The sequence below is a fragment of the Hemibagrus wyckioides genome, linkage group LG28, assembly GCF_019097595.1.
Source record: "Hemibagrus wyckioides isolate EC202008001 linkage group LG28, SWU_Hwy_1.0, whole genome shotgun sequence".
Taxonomy (NCBI): domain Eukaryota; kingdom Metazoa; phylum Chordata; class Actinopteri; order Siluriformes; family Bagridae; genus Hemibagrus; species Hemibagrus wyckioides.
The window spans coordinates 16,001,447-16,019,496 of NC_080737.1; the positions used below are offsets into that span (position 1 = coordinate 16,001,447).

The 18,050-nt window shown below is 37.0% G+C and overlaps 1 protein-coding gene across 8 annotated transcripts in view; it reads left to right on the forward strand.

Annotated features, from left to right (window-relative positions):
- mast4 (microtubule associated serine/threonine kinase family member 4) overlaps positions 1–18,050 on the forward strand; it is a 98,633-nt gene that overhangs the window by 554 nt on the left and 80,029 nt on the right. The window lies entirely within an intron of this gene.

The window sequence follows — 18,050 nt, forward strand, 5'->3', positions numbered from 1 at the left end:
TACTTTAGGATGTCAGGAAATAGTTGTCAAAACTTTTGTAACCTAATGATCTTGTATGAACTTAATAACTTGCGGTTTACCTGTATGAACCGATACAACAATCACTGTGAATCGACTTTGTTATTCGTAGATGAATCGACTTCACCAATATGAATAAATGAATCGACCTCCCCATCTGTATGAATCGACACCGGTGTCGATACATGAATCGACTGCACATTTAGTATATCATTCGCTTTTACAATCTGAAACAATCCGCTATTAATATATGAATCGACTTCATCAGCTATATGAAACGAAACTACCATCTGTATGAACCGACACCGCCATATCAATGAATCGACTCAGTAATCATTACATGAATCGACCTTACCATTCATTTGACTCGACACCATCGGTATATGAATCGACACGGGCGACCAGTATTTATGACTCAATATGAATCGTAATTGCAATTTACATGAATAGTTTTGGAAAAGCAGACCTAAACTTTCAGCCTCTTCTCCTAAAACGTTTTTCCTTCTCTCGTTTTTATACATAAGCAGCATTTAAGTTGTTTATCAAGTTCACCATCCATATGACTCGACACCATCAGTATATGAATCGACTCATCAATTTATGACTCCTTATGAATCGTAATTGCAATTTACGTTAATAGTTTTGGAAAAGCAGACCTAAACTTTCAGCCTCTTCTCCTAAAATCTTTTCCTTCTCTCGTTTTTATACATAAGCAACATATTAGTTGTTTATAAATATTTGCATTTTGAAAATGAATGAATCGACACGGCAACCAGGACATGAATCGACTCATCAATTTACGCCTCGATTCCATTATCAATATGAATCGTAATGACAGTTTGCATAAATAGTTTTGGAAAAGCAGATCTAAACTTTCAGCTGCTTCTCTTTTTATCCATTATCAACATACAAGTTATTTATAAATATTTGCATTTTGAAAATGAATGAAGAAGAAAAAAAAAAAAACTATAATGCTATAGGATCAGTGTCAGGTTTCAGGAGCTTGCTGTTCAGTGTTGTAAAAGCTAACTAATGGTCTTTTATGTTTAATATTTTGTTTTTAAGAATAAAATTGGTCCTAATGGTTTAGTAAGTGACCCCAGACTAATGAAGTGGTTGTAAATAGGTCTTTCAGGAATCCGGTGCACTTATGGGAATGGGCATGGGATGTGGTTTAATGGAGGTTTAATGGACTGGAAGATGTTTATATCCAAACATTTGTGGTGTGTTTATATAGTTTGGCGCTAGTTTGTTGATTGGTGTTATATTGTTGTTGTTATTCCTCTGAGAAATTAGCGGTTGTGTACCACAATGATGCCGTTGTGGTTATAATGGTGTTTAACAGGAGAAACAACAAACAGTCCTCAAACATAACAGATACAGATACGAGTCAAGTTTCAGTATTTGTTCCTAAGACAAAAACAGGCCTTTTTGTCTCAGTCAACATTTTTTTTAAAGCTCAAAGTTTTATTAAAGAGAAATCCAATGTAGAAACTCAACGTCTCAGGATGTAGTACAACACATGTGAGTTACAGCTAGTTAGTGAGTCTAGGCTAGTTAGTGATGTATGAGATGTGATGAGTGTGATGGCGTTGACCGAGGTATTAGCATGAAGCTTCAGAGCTGTGTCTGATCCAAGTGCATGTAAATAGACTTTCTGGGAGTCTCCTAGCTGCCTGTATCACATTTCCACCAACTCATGTGTTACTTAGCAGACAAATAGCAGATTGTTTACTTTTATTTCTTTTCTTTTCTTTTCTTTTCTTTTCTTTTCTTTTCTTTTCTTTTCTTTTCTTTTCTTTTCTTTTCTTTATTTTTTGTTTTCAGTTTGTAATGTAGATCAAGCATTTGAATAACTAGAGGACATTTTGTGTGTTTGGTTTAGTATTATTTTCAAAATTTCTATTTACCAGAGTTTGGCTAAACGCCTCAGACGTCTTTGCCTCTGTAGCTTGCTGTAACTTTGCCAGGCTGCTTGGCTAAACTTTGCCCTTTCTTCTTAATTTATCAGTTGTAACCGAGCCAGACTCCTTCTTCTGAACAGGTCTGGAGTCTATGTGGATGAAGGAAAAAAATCATTTTAAAGCTATTTCTCGTTTGAAAAGACGTTTGTATTTTTCTTTGTGACTTAATTCTTGTTGCATTAATTCTGATCTATACAGTAAAAAGAACCACGTTACGTGACATGAGCATGACAGACGGGGAAAAAAACATGGCCTGAATGTTTTAATGATTTAATTGAATGCTTGTGTTTGGTCTCGGTAACATGATGGGGTGCAGCATCATTGGTGAAGTTATTTGTCACCACTGTCACTGTACCAGTTTAGACCAGTTTGACGAGTTGTTCTGAGTTATTAAGCTCTTAAGCTCAGTGCTTATCTGTCCTATCAGGTGAAACCTCCCAGGCGAGAATGGGAATCAGACTCGTGTTTTCTAACATTTGAGCTCTTGCTACCTGAGAAATGTAAATACTCCGTTTATTTAGAACATGTGATGGTTGGAAAAATAAAATAGGAGCTTGTGACGTTCAGAAATGGTCTCCTGGTTTTAAGGACGTGGGGTAGTAATTTTTTTTTTAGAAATTTCCAGAAACTATACACTATATTTGATCATTAATCTGATATATAAGTAAATATTTTAGTATACACTAGGTTGCCAAAAGTTTTGGGACACCCCTCCAGATCATTTAATTCAGGGGTTGGGCTCGGCCACTTAGTTCTTGTCAAAGGACAAAGGTCAAACTGCTCCCAACTTTGTGGGAACAGTTTGGGGATGACCCCTTCCTGTTCCAACATGACTGCACACCAGTGCACAAAGCAAGGTCCATAAAGACATGGATGATTGAGTTTGGTGTGGAGGAACTTCACAGAGTCCTGACCTCAACCTGATAGAACACCTTTGGGATGAATTAGAGCGGAGACTGTGAGCCAGGCTAAAACTGAGACATCTGCCTTTATCTGCACATGAATGTAATATGGAGTTGTCCCACCCTTTGCAGCTATAACAGCTTCAACTCTTCTGGGAAGACTTTCCACAAGGTTTAGGAGTGTGTTTATGGGAATTTTTGGACCATTCCTCTAGAAGCACATTTGTGAGGTCAGGCACTGATGTTGGACGAGAAGGTCTGACTCGCTGTCTCCGCTCTAATTCATCCCAAAGGTGTTGTATCAGGTTGAGGTCAGGACTCTGTGAAGTTCCTCCACACCAAACTCTCTCATCCATGTCTTTATGGACCTTGCTTTGTGCACTGGTGTGCAGTCATGTTGGAACAGGAAGGGGTCATCCCCAAACTGTTCCCTACAAAGTTGGGAGCATGAAATTGTCCAAAATGTCTTGGTATGAAGCTGAAGCATTAAGAGTTCCTTTTCACTGGAACTAAAGGGCCGAGCCCAACCCCTGAAAAACAACACCTGAATTCAATGATTTGGAGGGGTGTCCCAAAACTTTTGCGAATACAGTGTATCATATCACTCTTTTCTATCACTCTTATCATATCACTTCTCTTCATTGAGTGTCCGAATGAAAATAGAATAGATGTGAATAAAAATATACCAAGAAAAGAATTGATAATAGAAATTGAATAAAGAGATAGAATGGGGAAGTATATGGAAAAATATACAGATGTGTAATGAATGCATATCAGTGGCCGACATACATGTGACATACATCATGTGACTTGGTAATGATTCAAGCACAACCTGCAAGGTCACATGACCACTACCAACAACAGTGAGCACAGTGTAAAGATATAACTTCAGGTTATTATGATCCTCTGTGATGTATCTTGAATCTTTTCTCTATATAAACTGTGCACTTTTCATAGTTGATACCTTCCTTTGTGTGACTTGTTCACGTGAGTGCTGCTGTCTTGCATTAAAATCAAAGAATATCCGAAACATTTGTCGTGGAAAAGTTTGCGCACCCCTAGAACAAAACACAGGAGGCAAAGCGATTTATTTATGAAATTCTCATATTTTCTATAACAGAGAACGAGACGTTTGCGACCACAGGAAAGTTGCTCAACATTTCATATTTTCCTGAGAAAATCAGGAACAGGATGCTCTGCTGGTTGAAAATAGCATCAAACGCACAATCATTATCTGGACAAAGCCTTTATTTATTTTCTAATGTGACCAGTGTAGAAGGAATAACTGCACTGGATTTCACTGGATTTTTTTATTTTTATTTTCTGACAAATAAAACTGAATATATCGAGGTCAGTTCTCGTCCAAACCTCTAAGCAATTAGTTTTAATAAATTGATTCTCATAGCGACAATAATTAGGTGCAAATGTTTAGCGGATTAAACAGATTATGGGCCGCATTCATTCAGATAGGAATTTAATTCGATTTCAGTCTTTTCAGGTCTATTGAGGTGTATACATGAAGGATTATTAATATGATGGAGCAATGGCTGCATGTAAAAAAAATATTCATAGTGTCCATGGTGTATTACTAGCTGTCTCTTGATACACTCATGGGTTTTACTTTTTAGATTATTATTATTATTATTGTTTTTAGAGCTTGTTATTTAGCATGCAGTGGTCAGGTTTTTTCCCTTTGACCGCCTTTTGTGTGAGTTTGTTGGCCCCGTTTTTTAAAATAGTCCTCCTCACTTTTCTCCCTCCTGAACGCTGATCTAAATAAGAGAGGACGTTGCAGCACAGAGCAGACATACGGCTTCTTTTTCCTTCCTCGAGCTCAGGAAAGGTTCACTTTGCTCATGTGATTCGTGTGACATCATTAGCTGGACTTTGAAACTTGATTTTAAGGCGTTCATTTTCTCTGAAAGAAGTTTGGAATGATCCCTGATCGATGGTTTCAGTACAGTCTTTGAACGGAGAAGTATGCGGAGATGTGATGAAGTCGTGACGCCGAAGCTTTGTGATCAGTACTGATTTTATACTTTAAAACTGGTAAATAAATAAAACAAAAATGATTTTAAAATGAAATGTAAAATTTTTCAAAAAGAAAGCTAAAAAATTTATTTGTAATTAAAAATGTATTTTGTAAAAAAAAAAAGAAAAAGAAAAATATAAAAAAAAAACTAAAAATTGCACATTTTTACAAATTGCAAAATGAAATGTATAAATAATATTAAATATTTATGTAAATTCATATGTAAAAAAACAATATTAAAGTAATAAATGTGTTTTTTTTTAATTGAAAAATGTAGGAAAATTGCACTTTTCTACAAATTGCAAAATGAAATGTATAAATAATATTAAATATTAATGTAGATTCATATGTAAAAAAAATAATATTAAAGTAATACATGTTTTTTTTACTGAAGAATGTAAATGATAAGTAATTAAGTTAAAAATATTTTGTTTGAAAAATAAGTTGAAGAAAAATAATTTAAAAAAAATATAAATTACAGTTTGTAAAAACATTTAATTGCAGTATAAAAATGTACAAAACAAATTTGTCATTGTTAAGAAATTATTATTTTCTATTAAAAAAAAAAGAAAGAAAAAAGAATTGCAGTAAAAATGTTTATTTGTAATTGAAAATATGAAAAGGACAAAGAAAAAAAAATAGAAAATTTGTAATTAAAAATAATTTTTTTTTTTTTTAGTAATTTAGTATTTATTGTAGTCTCGGCATAAAAAACCCTTTCAGATTATAAATATAAACAGAAATAATAAATATTCCTCTGTTCCTTCGTCCCTCCTGAGCGTCTCTGAGTGTATTTAATGATCTTGACCTCTTTATTTTTCCTGACTTAGTTAAATAGAGACTCCGGGGCTGGTGTCACACGGCAGGACCGTGCCCATTAGCCTGCTTTTCAGAGCTTGGCAACTACGACTCTATTTCTATCTTTATAAATAAAGCAGCTTGTATTTTCTCTTTGCTGTTTGCTGTGAAGAGATTCTGCTCAGTGCCGCTCGCATGCTAAGAGGATTCAGCTCTAATCTCCTTAAAGCTCTTCGTCGTCCATCGGAGTGGTCATTCCCAGCAGGACGTGTGCTTTTGATCTGTGCGTTCGAAACGTTTATCTCGCTTTAGTTTAGAGGAGACTCGGAGGAGGAATTGGCCAGGTAAGAAAACGTTAACTTGGTCTGTAGTGAAACTTTGTGAAGGAGATTAGATGAAGTCTTTGTGTTGATGCCACACGGTAAGAAAACGTTAACTTGGTCTGTAGTGAAACTTTGTGAAGGAGATTAGATGAAGTCTGTGTGTTGATGCCACACGGTAAGAAAACGTTAACTTGGTCTGTAGTGAGACTTTGTGAAGGAGATTAGATGAAGTCTGTGTGTTGATGCCACACGGTAAGAAAACGTTAACTTGGTCTGTAGTGAGACTTTGTGAAGGAGATTAGATGAAGTCTGTGTGTTGATGCCACACGGTATATTCCTCTGTTCCTCTAAAACTGAATGTTTGATCAGAGACGATTATTTCCTCTGTTTTATTTCTTTAGTGTTGTGTTTAATGTTACGGACAGTCCCAACACAGATTAGTTCAGTTTATCACTTGTGTTTGAGCAGCTAGAAACAGGCTCCATCACCAGAGTCTCTCTCTCTCTCTCTCTCTCTTTTCTTTTCTTTATGTTTCTTTCTTTCTTTCTTTCTTTTTTTCTTTCTTTCTCTCTCTTCTTTTTCGCTCTCTTGGTCTCTTTTTCTCTTTCTCTCTCTCTCGCTAGCTCACTCTTTCTCTCTCTCTCTCTCTCTCTCTCTCTCTCTCTCTCTTTTCTTTTCTTTTCTTTCTTTCTTTCTTTCTTTCTTTCTTTCTTTCTTTCTTTCCGTCTCTCTCTCTCTTTCTCTTTTCTTTATCTTTCTTTCTTTCTTTCTTTCTTTCTTTCTTTCTTTCTTTCTTTCTTTCTCTCTCTCTCTCTCTCTCTCTCTCTCTCTCTCTCTCTCTCTCTTTCTTTCTTTCCGTCTCTCTCTCTCTTTCTTTCTTTCCGTCTCTCTCTCTCTCTCTTTCTTTCTTTCCGTCTCTCTCTCTCTTTCTCTTTTCTTTCTTTCTTTCTTTCTTTCTTTCTTTCTTTCTTTCTTTCTTTCTTTCTTTCTTTCACTTCTTTTTCGCTCTCTTGGTCTCTTTCGTTCTCTCTCTCTCTCTCTCTCTCTCTCTCTCTCTCTCGCTAGCTCTTTCTTTCTCTCTCTCTCTCTCTCTCGCTAGCTCACACTTTCTTTCTCTCTCTCTGTCTCTCGCGAGCTCTCTCTCTTTCTTTCTTTCCGTCTCTCTCTCTCTCTTTCTTTCTTTCCGTCTCTCTCTCTCTCTCTCTCTCTCTCTCTTTCTTTCTTTCCGTCTCTCTCTCTCTCTCTCTTTCTCTTTACTTTCTTTCTTTCTTTCTTTCTTTCACTTCTTTTTCGCTCTCTTGGTCTCTTTCGTTCTCTCTCTCTCTCTCTCTCGCTAGCTCACTCTTTCTTTCTCTCTCTCTCTCTTGATAGCTCACTCTTTCTTTCTCTCACGAGCTCACTCTTTCTTTCTTTTTCTTTCTTTCTTTCTTTCTTTCTTTCTTTCTTTCTTTCTTTCTTTCTCTCTCTCTCTCTCTCTCTCTCTCTCTTTTCGTCTCTCTCTCGTTCTTTCTTTCCGTCTCTCTCTCTCTCTCTCTTTCTTTCTTTCTTTCTTTCTTTCTTTCTTTCTTTCTTTCTTTCTTTCTTTCTTTCTTTCTTTCTTTCTTTCTTTCCGTCTCTCTCTCTTTCTTTCTTTCCGTCTCTCTCTCTCTCTTTCTTTCTTTCCGTCTCTCTCTCTCTCTCTCTCTCTCTCTCTCTCTCTCTTTCTTTCTTTCTTTCTTTCTTTCTTTCTTTCTTTCTTTCTTTCTTTCTTTCTTTCTTTCTTTCTTTCTCTCTCTCTCTCTCTCTCTCTCTCTCTCTTTCTTTTCGTCTCTCTCTCTCTCTCTCTCTCTCTCTCTTTCTTTTCGTCTCTCTCTCGTTCTTTCTTTCCGTCTCTCTCTCTCTTTCTCTTTTCTTTCTTTCTTTCTTTCTTTCTTTCTTTCTTTCTTTCTTTCTTTCTTTCTTTCTTTCTTTCTTTCTTTCTTTCTTTCTTTCTTTCACTTCTTTTTCGCTCTCTTGGTCTCTTTCGCTCTCTCTCTCTCTCTCGCTAGCTCTTTCTTTCTCTCTCTCTCTCTCTCTCGCTAGCTCACACTTTCTTTCTCTCTCTCTGTCTCTCGCGAGCTCTCTCTCTTTCTTTCTTTCCGTCTCTCTCTCTCTCTTTCTTTCTTTCCGTCTCTCTCTCTCTCTCTCTCTCTCTCTTTCTTTCTTTCCGTCTCTCTCTCTCTCTCTCTTTCTCTTTTCTTTCTTTCTTTCTCTCTTTCTCTTTTCTTTCTTTCTTTCTTTCTTTCTTTCACTTCTTTTTCGCTCTCTTGGTCTCTTTCGTTCTCTCTCTCTCTCTCTCTCTCTCGCTAGCTCACTCTTTCTTTCTCTCTCTCTCTCTTGATAGCTCACTCTTTCTTTCTCTCACGAGCTCACTCTTTCTTTCTTTTTCTTTCTTTCTTTCTTTCTTTCTTTCTTTCTTTCTTTCTTTCTTTCTTTCTTTCTTTCTCTCTCTCTCTCTCTCTCTTTCTTTTCGTCTCTCTCTCGTTCTTTCTTTCCGTCTCTTTCTTTCTTTCTTTCTTTCTTTCTTTCTTTCTTTCTTTCCGTCTCTCTCTCTTTCTTTCTTTCCGTCTCTCTCTCTCTGTCTCTCTCTTTCTTTCTTTCCATCTCTCTCTCTCTATTTCTTTCTTTCCGTCTCTCTCTCTCTCGCTCTTTCTTTCTTTCTTTCTTTCTTTCTTTCTTTCTTTCTTTCTTTCTTTCTTTCTTTCCATCTCTCTCTCTCTATTTCTTTCTTTCCGTCTCTCTCTCTCTCGCTCTTTCTTTCTTTCTTTCTTTCTTTCTTTCTCTCTGAATCCACTGATTTGATTCTGGTTGCCTGTGGCTTCTTCTTCTTCTTCTTCTTCTTCTTCTTCTTCTTCTTCTTCTTCTTCTTCTTCTTTTTGAGTTGGTCTACTTCCACATGAGAGGCAATCCAAGCCTAAGAGACAGGAGTGATGTCAAAATGCAACCAAGAAAAAAAAATAGAGGATTGTTTAGCACTAACTCAGAGTTCTGGGTTTATTTCCCTATTTTCAGCACAAACTTGCCTAAAGAAACTGATTACAGCATTTTTTTTTGCCCCGCCCCTTCCAGCACAGTGTTTATTTATTTTTTTGGTCCATTGAATTATATGCTGCGTGAAAAAACAACTGAAGGGCAATTAAAAAAAAATGAAAATCACTGTGCTTCAGACTCGAAAGCATGCTAATATTTTCTCTTGTTGTAGTTAATGCAGCTAAAGCAAAAAGAATTTTAATATCTAATATTTCCATGGCTTGTTTTTTATTAATATTATTAATGTTATGCCCCTTTTTGTAAGGCACCACATAAACTAAAGGTTTCATTCTGAAGCTAGAGAATTTTTTTCCCCACAGATGTTACCACATGATCTTCCAACAGATAAGCGAAGCATATCTAGCATCATGCTCAGAGTCACACAGAGCTGAGGCACACAGGAAGCTTCGGCTCTCCTGAGAGTTCGCTGATGATGATCTCCACTCATGTTATAGGTCACAGGAGATGGGAGACGGAGTTGAGGTCATCAGTGGAGGTCTGTAATTTGAACTGCTGTGACCTTTAGACGAGCGAGATTTAGCTGGGAATGGAGTGGAGGTGACGGACGAGGCCACCCAGATGTCTCCTCCCTCTGAGTCGATGTTTCTGTAGAACGGAGAACTGAAGATAAAATACGAATGGTTTCTCTGTTCCTGTTTATGTAGTTGTCTATGGGTGGATTTGTTTATGTGGTTTTTAAGTAATGTTCAATTCAGACGCATGTTTCAATCGAATAAAATAGCAAGCAGCTTTTTGAAAATTTTATTTATTTATCTATCTATCTATCTATCTATCTATCTATCTATCTATCTATCTATCTATCTATCTATCTATCTATCTATCTATCTATCTATTTATCTTTTATTTATTTATTTAAGAAAAAGTTGCTTGCTTAAAATGCCTGCTTAAATAGGCACAAGAAAAGACGCCAGATGAAGTCATCGGCTAATTTGCATATTCAGTAGATCATTTGCATACCAAAACACGTTGCAGGAACTAAGAGGAGGATTTTAAAGACCTGTAGAAAAGAATAGAGTTTTATCAGAATAGAATCAGAATAGATTATGCCATTTGAAAGAAAAACAGCGGTAGTGAGAAGCTGGAAAAAGACACAAAGGATAAAGGTTAAGGATTAAAATAAATGACTTTTATTATAGTAAACATTGCTAAGATGGGGGATTGAAATGAAGAACAGTGAAATGTGGGGAAAGGTGATCAGTGATTGGTTGTTAGAAATGATGAGTAGCAGTGATTGGCCATTGGGAAAATATGTCAGTGATTGGTCATTGGGAACAATGATGATCAGTGATTGGGTATTGGGAACAATGATGATCAGTGATTGGGTATTGGGAAAATGGTGATCAGTGATTGGTCATTGGGAACAATGATGATCAGTGATTGGTCATTGGGAACAATGATGATCAGTGATTGGTCATTGGGAACAATGATGATCAGTGATTGGGTATTGGGAAAATGGTGATCAGTGATTAGTTTCAAGGAACATTGGTGAGCAGTGATTGGTTATTGGAAACATGGGTGATAAATGATTATTTTTTCGGGAAATGGTGATCAGTGATTGGTTGTTGGGAACATTAGTGATCAGTGATTGGTTATTGGAAATAATGGTGATCAGTGATGGGCTTTTTGGAACATTGGTGAGCAGTAATTAGTCATTGGAAACATGGGTGATCAGTGATTGGTTTTGGGGAACATTGGTGATCAGTGATTGGTTGTTTGGAAAATGATGATCAGTGATTGGTTTTTGGGAACATTGCTGATTAGTAATGATTGGTCATTGAGAACATTGGCTTATGCAACCACAACTCAGTCAGGCTTCCAACTGAATCTGCTCTCCTTACTTATCTTTACTGTTTAGTGAGCTGTATTGAGTCCTGTACAGTTATTAATGTCTGCTGTAAATGTGGCTACATTTCTCACTAGACTCTTTAAGTTGCTAAAGGAGTCTGAAAAGTCATCAAGTGTCTAGCGACAAGGCCACTAACTGTAAACACTGCAGAAGTGTGATGTGGCGTTTTTATAGACAGATTATTATAGTCTGTAATTCATTAAACTGCGTTACAGTTCTCTGTAGCTGTGTAACTGAACTACTTCTTTAATTGAAACACAATGCTTGTGAGGTCATGCTATTTTATTTTTTTTCCACATGCAGACTAAATTGTTGGTAATAAAAGCCTCTCTGTTTCAGTTTGTATGGTCAACACGTTGAAAGTTAAAACAATGCCCTGCTGTTGAATGGTTTCCGAGAAGAGTTATGGGCAGGCTTTTCCTGCAGACCATCAACAGTAAGAGCAGCCAACATGCAGTGGAGCCAGGGGCTGTCTGTGTGTCTGAAACAAAAGTCTACACGTCACTTTGGCTCCAGGTTCATTCTTCTGACCTTTTCCTTTTAAAAAAAAAGTGTGTTTGTAGCAGTTAGATAGTAGGGACTGGATTATGAGGGTCAGAAAATGTATTATTTGAGTGTCTAAAAGCAGTGTTTGTGTCTTGAGGTCATGTTGTGTGATTCTTCTCCACATTCCAGGTATAAAAGTTAAAAATAGTGGTGAAGCAGCTTTTTTGGTTTAATGTACCGAAGATAAAAACAAAACAGATGAAGAAGAACTGAGGGCATGAAGCCTTTATTATCGACCCACGTACATTACAGCACACTTTGCATTGCCCAGCTTAGGAAGTTGGGGTCAGGGCACAGGGGCCGCTATGATACAGCACCCCTGGATCAGGAAGGGTTAAGGGCCTTGCTCAATTACCCAAAACTGGAGCTTGGTTTGAACCCTGATCCTCCAATCAACAATCCAGAGCCTTAACCACTAGAGCTACCACTACACATGTGTATTCATCCACACAAATCTATACACATTTGCTTCTTATCCTGTACAGGGTTCTGAGAAACCCAGAATCTATCCCAGATGGCTCGGGGGACACCCTGGACAGGGTCTGTTGCAGGACACATTGCAAACACACACAATTGCTAATCAGACACAACGCATGTTTTTGGAATGAAGGAGGCAACCAGAGGTATTTCGAATACCCTTAGGAAACCCCAGAGGCATGTGGAGAACATGCAGGGTCTGAACACACAGGGTGGAAGCCAGAATTGAACCCCCAAAACCCCAACCCCTAACAACGGAGGTGCGAGGCAACCATGCTAACCTCTATCGATCTGTCTATCGATCTATATACAGTATCTATAGATATTTCAGTACTTGTATATAAGGTACATTTAGATTACTTTATATTATTTTAATGATTAGTTTGACTAAAAGTTAGCTTGCTATTGTCAGAGGATTTGCTAATAAGTGTTAGGAGCTAGTTGGGATGGCAGGAAGACATTGTGTGTTTCCAATATTCATAAATTCTGGCATTTCTAGGCTATTTTTAGTCTCTATGCATGGGGAAAACCCAGTTTTAATGTTTTAAATGGTTAAAAATGTTCATAGATACTTCATTAGACTTATAAGTACACAAGTATAATCTTGTCACTGGACATGCCTTATGCGTCTGTGAGAAACATTGGCAGGACGTTAGTGTTTAGGCTAGCATTTAATTAATAACTTTTTATGAGCTGGTCTACATCAAATGTTGACTGGTGAGGATTAACAGCAACCTTCTCTTCACTGTTGCTTAGCTTGTGTTGCTTTATGCTTAGCAAGCAGCTAATTTGATTACTTGTGAATAATTCCCAAGAATGCAAAAAAAGGCTTATTTACTAGTCAGATTTTAGATTTGAATACTCAAGTAAAATTGACTCATACTGTATAGACTAAACCCAAGCTCTGAAGCCTAAATTCTGAATTTTGCCGAGTCGCTGGTTGCTAACAGACGACTCGCAGCTTCAGTCTCTCATGTTACCACACCGTATCTCATGCTGGGACTATTTTTGATGCTATATTTACTCACATGTAGCTGACGGGTGCATGGGTGTCAATTGAATGATTTCTGACCGAGACGGAGGAGAAGGGCAGTACGGAACCCCTAAAACACCCATCTGGAGACGTTGTGGAGGTGTTGATAACTGTTTAGCTGGCTAAAAATATGCTTGACATGCTAATCGTAGGGAAATTGTGTTTAAATGTACTGTAGGAAAGGTGTCGGGTTACGAAGGGCGTTGTTGTTAAACACATTACTGACTCTGTGAGGTTAACTAGGAACTAGCGCTCGATCCTTCTTAAACATTAAACATGACACCGGTGCTCTTGATATCAGTACGGTTGTAAATTCTGACCCTTGCAGGAGTGAAACTTTCAACACCAGTACAAGGTTGCAGATGTACAAGCAATGCGTGTCCACAGCTTTTAGAAAAGGAGCTCTGCTACGTTAGCATGCAGATGAATTTGACGGCTAGGATCAGTAATGTACATATAATGTACTGTGTTCGTAATTTTACCTCACGAAAAGCCTGAGCAGAAGCCAGTTCTAATTTTGAAGCATTTACTTTCATCCATAAGCTAACATTTTTTTCTCCAGGATTATTAGTTATCTGAATATATTAAGAAAACTTGACCTTACTGGTTAAGAAAAAGGTTTTACCAGCTGAAACATTGATTACAGAGGAGCTGTGAAGCAAGCAAACACTTGTAGAAGTATGTAAACATACAAACACGTGCAAGCTAATGATAGCGCTAGGCACGATGTTAGCTGGCTCAGCATACTAGTTTTTATTTTTTTTCAATAAATGATTTATTTTCATGCTTACTAAAGAAAATGCAGAGCTATTCTGTGGTTTGTTTACCTCAGAAAAATAACCTCGAGTGAATTAGCCAACTAATGAATTAGCATACCTGTTTAATTGATATGTTTGTTTTTGTAATAATTGTAGTAGTTGTATATTTTGTATATTATGACCTAGCCTCTGTGAATCTCTATATACACGTATGAATGAAGCTTTTATATTGATAATATGCATTTAAAGGAGAATTTTTTTTTTTTTTTTAGAAAATTCTGTTCGCGTGTGTGAAACAGCTAATTTGGGGATATATGGCTACAACCAGAACATCAAGGAAACACTGTTGTTGTTCTTAAACCACATTTTTGAATAACATTTCTGTTGTTAAATAACCTGGAAGATAAGTCAGACATGATGGAAAAACAGTGGGTCAAACGGTGGACTTAGCAAAAGTCAACTAAGTTTCACAGACACGCTATGGGCCGCAGTAGATCCGGGGGGTGGGGGTGGGGGGGAGCTTTGTGATTTTGCGCGGGAATCATTCAAATAGCAACCCAAGCTAACTCTTAACCTAATCTGTGGAAAAAATCTAAACTAATGCGACTTTAAAAACAGCAGAAATGCTTCTCGGCATTTGCATTTTTTCCCCCCTTTCGACCTGAATTTATATTTTAAGTGAAATTTTTTAATATTAAACACAGCAGCTGCTCTGCTAGTTAATTAAAAATGTCTACTTGGACCTTCTACATAATGAAATGCCAAAGCAGCCTTTCAGGAGAAAAAACAAACAATTAAAAATAACATGAATAATTCAGAGGAGCTGTTTAGTCGTGATGATAGTACACAGGTTTCCCATTATTTAGCCTTTATGTAATGGCTTACATAACACTGCACTCGATCAAAGCGGAAATGCATTACCATAATCGCACCCGTGCTTTTTGGGTGAGATTTGTTTATTATATTGCGCTGACATTTAGAGCTGAATAGGAGCTTTTGTTTTGCTGGCAATTTCATAGCGAAGATGATGGTTTATATAAGACCTTTCTTATTCAAGGTCACTTCAGAAATCATTACAGAGTAAACACACAGGCACACGCTCTCATACACACACACGCTCTCATACACACACACGCTCTTGACGGGAAGGTCGTTGCTGCACTTTTTTTTATTGCTGGTTGTTTTTCCCTGTTGTTTGATTTATCCCCTCGGGTCCTGGTCTCGTGAGCCTGACGTCTAGCTTTAGCTAGAAAGCATCGGGTTAGTAAGAAATTTTACTACGTAGATATTTTAGACTAGGAGTATGTTCTGAATATCTGACAAATGAATAGATGGAATGCATCTATGCAGATTGGGAAACTCGGATGAAGAAGATGATGGTGATGATGGTATCGACGTGATGTAATGGAAGAGATAAAAGATGCTGCAGTCGTAGCAGAAAGATGCAGTAAAGTGGTTGGAGGTTCCAGTGGTGTGTGTGTGTGTGTGTGTGTGTGTGTGTGTGTGATGTGGTCAGTCCTGTGTATAAGGATGGCATTCACATGTGACCATGGAATCACTCAGTAGGTTCTTCATCATCGGCTCGTGCTCTCCAGGCTCTGGAAAGGATTGGTTTTTCCAGGATTCTGGAAATTTCCTCTCTAGAGAAGTTTCATTATTTACACCAGTTTCCTGTCAATTGTTCCACTGGTCCAATGTCTGATGAGAACAAAAATTCTGGTCTGGCTGAGCATCTTCAAGTACTGAGATGTCTGTAGTTTAGCGTTTGCACCCTATTTTTATGTAGATCTGCCTTCTTTACAGTTTCCCCCAGTTGCAGCTGTGTCACTGCTTGTGTGATATTGCTCACGTGTCCCGAATACCGCTGCTAAGAATTAGCTACTATAGAAACATTCAGACATATCAAAGGATTAGACCGATTTTCTCGTTCTAACAAAATATCAAATCCAAAAAACACAAGGACAATTCAGACAACGTGGAAAAGGTAGGTATAGTTTGCGAATGGAATTCTTACTGCTGATTGGACGAGACATCGGTCACTCAGGATCTACAGGAAGTCCAGCAGTACCTGCAGCAGTAGAAAGTGGATTATTGTGTGTATGAACGCAACTCTGCTCTTATAACGCTCCTTAAATCCTTTAATCTGGAATAGTTTGGTCTTGGAAACATTCCTGCGTTCTTTAGGTGTGTTTTTAGAGATCGCAAACTAATCTTCACGCCATGATACGCTATCAGTACATCCAACATCACGCCATATGAACGTCCTTCATCAAAGTAGCGCTGAATGAATTCCATTTTCTTATAAATATAAATGGTTGTTATTTTCTTTAAAAGATTTAAAGTTGCAATATCTAAAAAAATGGTTTAGAGTGAAGGCAGAACTCCACACATGCACAAGAAATATAGTTAGATACACAGTTTCCTACTGCTTGTATATCTTGAGTGACAGATCAAGAGATAAGATCCAATCGTCCAATCAGAGATAAGAATTCCATTCGCAAACTATACCTACCTTTTCCGGTTTGTCCTTGTTGCTAACTCTCCATGTTATTGCTAACTCTCTCACGTCCTTATTGCTAACTCTCCACGTTGTGTAGTAATCTGGGATTTTTTTTTTTTTGCCTTTAGCTCTAATCCTCAGCATTCACTCAGACTGATAGATTTCCTTTTATACATCTCTAATCCTCTTACAGGACTCAACTCTCTTTATTTCCTGTCCTTAAGTAACGGCTTATACTGTCAGCTTTCAGGTGCATCTGCTGGAGTTTAGAGCTGTACTGGAATATATAGATTATATTCTAGATTAGATTAATCTAGGCTACAATGGATTAGATTATAATCAGCAGCTATAAACTGTTTTATCCGCTGAAGTTGAATCGGCAAAGCTTGAAATCGTCAAGATGAGCGTTTGAGGCATATCCTCTCTCAGCGCTTTGGGTAAAAGGGCTTGCAAAATTATAAATAAATAAATAAATAAATGAATGAATGTTGTGTGTTAAACGTCTCATTTTACTACAAAAAAACATTTTGAGGTAGATAAATTGTACATTTTCTTTTTCACCCAGAAATCATGGGGTATGCAAACTTTTACAAAATAAATAAATAAATAAAACAAAAAATACAATAGCCAAAACCCTTTTTTTTCTTTTGTACATCTCTGTATGTCCAAAGCATCAACAGATTGCTAACTTGTATTACAAATAAAAATAGATTAATAAATAAATAAAAAGAAAGCAAGAATATTTCTGGAGTAGTTGACAATATTAAAATCTTTTAATCTTGAAACGTTCAAAAATAAATAAATAAATTAATTAATTAATAAAAACCACTGACTGCCCCAGTATAGATGTTTATTCTTAAACAAATATTAATCAATTAATAATCAATTAATTGAATTAATTTAATAATTAAGTCAAATGTGCATCAATATTATAATATAAGTATATTTAATAATTGAATAAAATTAGCCTCGATTTTTTTTTAAATTGTATAATAAGTGGTTGCCACCCAGTAGTTTGTTTGTTTGTTTGTTTGTTTGTTTGTTTATTTATAAATAATTGAGAACCCATTTTTATTCAATTATCTGTTTGGCCATTTTAATCGAATTGTTATTAGATTCCACTCAACATTTTTACAAGCATTGTTTTTGTTCGCTAGCCGCCTGGTCGTAGACTCTGGCGAAGAAGAAACGGAGTAATGTTAGCTACGTTTTTGTAAAAACAGCGTCCTCTGTTATTCCTCTGTGGATTTCCTGAGGTGATTATTCAGAGGCTTCATGCTTTATTTGAAAGCTGCCATACTGCTGTATAAATGAGCCTCATGCATGATGCTGACTTGTAAATCCAATTCTGTACTCAGGCACCGTTGCTAAAATAATTGGCGAGGCCGAACAGCGTTCCCTGCGGATTAAATCTTCATTCTGCAGCTGATTAATGGGTGAAATGACAGCGGCTGAAAACAATGGGGCACCGAATCCTGGCAGCAGTTTGATGATGAAAGTCTTGCAGCAGTTTTGTTAGTGGAAAGTTGGCTATGAGCGACGTTGTTTCCTCCATCCCTCTTTTCCGAAGAAATCAGCAGCTGGTTCACACCTTGACCTGTTTTCCTGAAGTCTTTAGCAAACGGATTTGAGCCAGAATCTACAACATCTACAGTGAAAAATAGTGATTTTGTTTGTACATCTAATGGCTTATTTAATTAGAGCATCTCCGTACGCTTGTATATTTGATTATATTGTGTGTTTTATTGTGTGATCTACGGAAGGTCACATGCAGGCTGTTCGGT